Below are 5987 nucleotides of genomic sequence, written 5' to 3'. Positions count from 1 at the left end.
CAAATCCTCCCGTAGCTCCATAGGTGTAGCAGCCAATACATGAGCCGGATCGTGGATGTACTTCCGAAGGACCGATACATGGAATACATTGTGCACACCCGATAGATTCGGCGGTAGGGCAAGTCGATACGCTACCGGGCCTACACGCTCCAAAACCTCAAACGGTCCAATGAATCGGGGGCTCAACTTGCCCCGGATTCCAAATCGTCTAATTCCTCGAGTCGGCGAGACTTTCAAGAAGACGTGATCTCCAATCTGAAACTCCAAGTCTCGTCGCCGCCTGTCAGCATAACTCCTCTGCCTACTCTGGGCTGTCAACAATCGCTCCCGAGCAATGCGAACCTTGTCCTCTGCTTCCTGGAGCACATCTGGGCCTAAGGCCAATCTCTCGCCAATTTCACTCCAATGAAGTGGCGATCTACACTTCCGTCCATATAGTGCCTCGAACGGTGCCATTTTGATGCTTGCTTGATAACTATTGTTATAAGAAACTCTGCCATCGGTAGATGCTGCGACCATCCTCCCTGGAAGTCGATCACGCAGGCTCGAAGCATGTCCTCGAGAATATGTATAGTACGCTCCGACTGCCCGTCACTCTGGGGGTGGAAAGCCGTACTGAAATCCAAACGTGTACCCAGAGCGTCGTGTAAGCTCCTCCAAAAGTGGGATACAAAACGGGGGTCTCGATCTGATACTATAGAAGTAGGTACCCCGTGTAAACGCACAATCTCGTCCAAATAAACCTGTGCGAGTCTCTCACCAGTCCAAGTAGTGTGGATAGGTATGAAATGTGCCGATTTCGTCAATCTATCCACAATCACCCAAATAGCGTTATGCCCGGCCTGAGAGCGCGGCAATCCCATCACAAAATCCATGGTGATCTTTTCACACTTCCACACTGGAATCGGTAGGCTCTGCAGCTTTCCCGCAGGAACTCGGTGCTCAGCCTTCACCTGTTGGCAAGTTAAGCATCTGGCAACAAACTCACCCACATCCTTTTTCATCCCGGGCCACCAATAAAGCAACTTCAAGTCCTTGTACATCTTGGTGCCTCCCGGATGTAAAGCATACGGTGCTCGATGTGCTTCTTGAAGGATATCCTCTTTAATGCCCAAGTCCGTCGGTACACAAAGTCATCCGCGGAAACGCATCAATCCATCACCGTCTAAGGTGAAGTCACCGGTGCAACCACCAACCATTTTACCTTTAATCTTTTGCAACTCCACATCAAAAGCTTGCTTTTCTTTAATCCTTTCCACAAGTGTAGGTTGCACCACCAAAGCCATCAGTCTCCAAGGTGTATCAGGAGCCACCACCTCCAACTCCAACCGCTTCATCTGTTCGATCAACGGCGGTTGAGTAACCACAAGCATCGCTAACTTCTCAGTCGATTTCCTACTTAGCGCATCCGCCACCACGTTAGCCTTGCCCGGGTGGTAAAGTATCGTCAAATCGTAATCCTTGAGTAGCTCCAACCATCTGCGCTGCCTCAAGTTCAACTCCTTCCGAGTGAATAGATACTTTAAGCTCTTGTGATCCGTATATACTTCGCATCGCTCGCCATATAAGTAGTGGGGCCATAGCTTCAATGCAAAGACTACGGCCGCCAACTCCAAGTCGTGAGTGGGGTAATTCCTTTCATAGTCCTTCAATTGGCGAGACGCATACGCGATCACTTTCCCGTCCTCCATCAAAACACAGCCCAATCCATTAAAGGAAGCATCACTATAAATCACATACCCTGCTCCAGCAGTTGGCAAGGTTAGGATCGGGGCAGTCGTCAATCGCTGCTTCAACTCTTGGAAGCTCCTTTCATACGCATCATTCCAAATAAACTTGGTGCCCTTATGCGTGAGTCTCGTGAGGGGAGTAGATAACTTCGCAAATCCCTCGACAAACCGTCGGTAGTAGCCGGCCAAACCAATGAAGCTCCGTATCTCGGTCACGCTCGTCGGCCTCGGCCAATCCTTGATAGCTTCAATTTTCCTCGGGTCCACGGCTATGCCTGATCCTGAAATCACATGGCCCAAAAATGCCACCTCTCTAAGCCAAAATTCACACTTTTTCAATTTGGCGTAGAGCTTCTTTTCCCGAAGCACTTGAAGTACAAGTCTCAAGTGTTCCTCGTGATCCGCGTCACTCCGGGAGTACACTAAGATGTCGTCGATAAACACCATAACGAATCTGTCTAAATAAGGCTTGAAAACACGGTTCATCAGATCCATAAAAGCTGCCGGGACATTAGTAAGCCCAAACGGCATAACCGTAAACTCATAATGTCCATACCGTGTTCTAAAAGCCGTCTTCGACACATCCTCATGTCTGATCCTCAACTGGTGATATCCCAACTGCAAGTCAATCTTGGAATATACACAAGATCCCTGGAGCTGATCAAATAGATCATCAATTCTCGGTAATGGATACTTGTTCTTAATCGTGACTTTATTGAGTTCACGATAGTCCACACATAAGCGAAGTGATCCATCCTTCTTCTTAACGAATAGGACCGGTGCTCCCCACGGTGACACACTCTGTCGCACAAAATCCTTGTCCAGAAGATCCTGCAACTGTGCCTTCAGCTCCTTCAACTCTGCTGGTGCCATCCTATTGGGCGCCTTCGAGATTGGGGTAGTCCCGGGGACGAGATCTACCACAAACTCAATCTCCCTATCAGGAGGCATGCTTGGAAGCTCTGCTGGAAACACATCTCCAAACTCCCGCACTACGGGAATAACCTCAATCCTAGGGGAGTCATCCTCACCCCGCAACACAACAGTAGCCAAGTAGGCTACGCAGCCTCTACTAATCAACTGCCTAGCTCGAGAGGAGCTAATCGTCGTCGCAAACAGCGAACTCTGGCATCCTCGGTACACAACCTCCGCTTGCCCTGGCTCTCTAAAAGTCACCGTTCGATCCTTACAATCGATAGTGGCGAAATACTTAGTCAACCAATCCATGCCCAACACAACATCAAACTCCCCGAGTTTGTGCAAAGCTAGCAAGTCCACGGGCATGATCCAATCTCCAATCCTAACAGGGCAACTGGGGCAAAACTCCCGAATGTCTAAAGAGTGATCGGGTACAACAACTCGGCCCGGATGTAACAAAGATACAAGTGGGATGCCATGCAACTCGGCAAACAGCCGGTCTATGAATGAATGCGATGCACCGGTATCAAACAAAGCTCTAACTCGAATACCATAAAGCAAAATGATACCTGCGACCACATTCTCAGCTGCCGCCGCCTCCTCAGTCTGGGCCGCGTACATGCGCCCGCTCGGGGCCTGTCGTGACCCCTCCGCCTGTCGCAGAACTAGCGGCCGCCCTGCCTGGTGATGCGCAGAAGATGTCCCCTGGCTGGGACCTGGCGATGCTGGTGCAGATGCCGCAGATGGCGCTGGCAATGAACTCCTCGGGCAGTCCGACTGGAAGTGGCCCTCCTGGCCACACAAAAAGCACCTGCCCCGGCTGCGTGAACACTGCCGGGGGTAGTGAGGACCGCCACAGATCACGCAGCGGGGAGCCTGACGACGATCGGGTCCTCCTCGCTGAGTAGACTGGCCGCGTCCTCGCGACTCGCTCCTGCTCCTGGGGTGCCTTGGCGACCTCCGTGAGTGCGTCTGACTCGCACCCTCAGCCGCTGGCCTCTTGCCCTTGCCCTTATCTAGGGCCTCGCGACGCTCCTGCAGATCCGCCGCTCCTGTCTCCACTATCAAAGCTCGATCCACAACCTCCCGATAAGTCTGGAGGTTGGAAGACTGCACCAACCGAAAGATAGAAGGCCGCAAACCGCGCTCAAAGATGCGGGCCTTGTCCTCGTCGTCCCTTACAACAAACGGTACACAGTGTAGTATCCGGGAGAACTCCCTCTCGTACTCCGCCACTGACCACTCATCCTGGCGCAAGCTGCGCAAATCCTGCTCCATCTTCCTCTTGACGCTGGTAGGAAAGTGGTGCGCCAAAAGAAGCTCCTTGAACCTAGTCCAAGTAATCGCTGCCAAGTCGGTGTTGGGGTTGTCCTGGATATCCAACCACCAACGGTAGGCCTCGCCATCTAGGAAGTGAGTGGCGAGCCAAACTCTATCCCGCTCCTCCACAAAGGTGTCTCGAAACAGCTTCTCCATGTGTAGCAACCACTTCTCAACAATCCAGTGGTCGACGTTCTCGCCATCAAACGTCCTCGGGCTGCACCTCCTAAACTCACTGAGGCGCTCCATGAGCCGATCCCGTTCGGCTCCCTCGGCCATCACAGGGAAGGCTGCTCCTATGGCCGGTCTCTGAACTAGTAATGCCGCAACCACCTCCTCCTGAGGTTCGGTCACCGGTGCCGCACGCGAAGAACTGGGTGCTGGGGAGGGCGCTCTCGGCGCAACGTCCACAACTGGTGCAGGTGGTGTAGGGGCCTGAGTCTCCCTCGAAGCTGCCGCCTGCTGAAGTAGGAGGTCCTCGAGATGCTTCATCCGTGCCTCCTGCCGCTGGGCCACCTCGGCCTGTCGCTGCGCCGCTGCCGTCTGCTGCGCCAACAGATCAGTGAGAACCGCAAGCTGGGCCCTCAAGTCGCGGACCTCGCTAGATCCGGAAGTAGCGGAGGTCTCGACCTCCTCGGGGTGTGCCGCATCATCCGCCCCGGCAGACTGGGAGCGTGTAATCGGCATCGTCACTACAAAGCATAAAAGCGCACGTTAGTAACCCACGCTAACGCATCCCCGCTCAAATAGATAAAACCCCAAATCATGCGAAAGTAAGGAAGTGTCCTTCACTGCTAACTCCCGATGTTACGTTGTCGGCCGCCAACGTAACCCTCCGGAAAGTTAGAAGCCATACACTCCGATCAAACTCTAACTTTTTAGAGTTGTCATAAACCCAATCAAAATACTTTCGCTCACAAGTCAATTAGACCTCGTCTCTCACGAGCCTAATTCCTATTGTCCAACCGGCCTAAGGTTCGCTAGGTCCACCAAAACTCAACCCTAGGCTCTGATACCAAATTAATCTACCACGCCCCGGGACCGGCAGGGGCCTTCCCGGTAGCGTGCCCAGACCTGCCGTATGCCAACACATATAAGGCGTCTATAGAAAAAGCGGAAGTAAAAGCAAGAAGTAATACAAATAGAATAGTAACAATTAGTGATATCAGAGCGAATAAAATTCTATCATCTACACCAAAGTGAAGAAACAAAGCTAGACAATAAAAGAAATCATAAGTAGTACAATAACCGTCTCTAGTACAAAAAGGGTGGTCTCTATACATGTACGGGTACAACTCTCAACCTCTCACAAAAAGAAACATGAGAGGTAGACCACCTATCGAACGATCCCTCAGTAAGCACGCTAGCCCGAGGCGATACCCTTTCCGCGATCCCTGGCCTCTCCCTGCGTGGAAGGCTCTGAAAAACATCGAGAAAAAGAGGGCGTGAGAACTATAATTTATAGTTCCCAGTGGGCAATTACTAACCTCATCTCTATGCACCACTAGGCCCCAAAAGAAAAGGGTAAGTATAATACAATAGCAATAATGACTGCGATATAAAGGCATAATTGAAATGCTAAACTACTAAACTCAAGTATAAACGATGTCATGGTGATGCACATCCACGATATCAAAATAGTATGTCATTAACCGTTATGAATACATTATGCATAAGTTCTGTCATGGCAACCAAGTATGCTCTAATGCAAAAAGGCAACTATCAAGTATACTACATGTCTCAACACTATGCTAAAAGCATATACAATGTCATTCAACTAAAACCTATCTATAGTGATTAACCATTCTCAACACAGTGTCAATTTCCATTTCCAATTAAGAACCTACCAAGGTAGTCCAGCTTGTGCCCGCCCTAAGTGCCTGTGGTAGCCCAACATACCTACTCTTGGAATGTGTCGTTCCCACTCGACCCCGTAGGCTCCCTATACCGCACGAGCGAACATAAGTCGTGTAGGCTAACTCCGAGTGCCGGCTTGTGGGAGCGACCCTCACAAGCATG

Source organism: Ananas comosus, linkage group 19 (genome assembly GCF_001540865.1).
Source record: "Ananas comosus cultivar F153 linkage group 19, ASM154086v1, whole genome shotgun sequence".
Taxonomy (NCBI): Eukaryota; Viridiplantae; Streptophyta; class Magnoliopsida; order Poales; family Bromeliaceae; genus Ananas; species Ananas comosus.
This window is presented reverse-complemented; position numbering follows the sequence as displayed.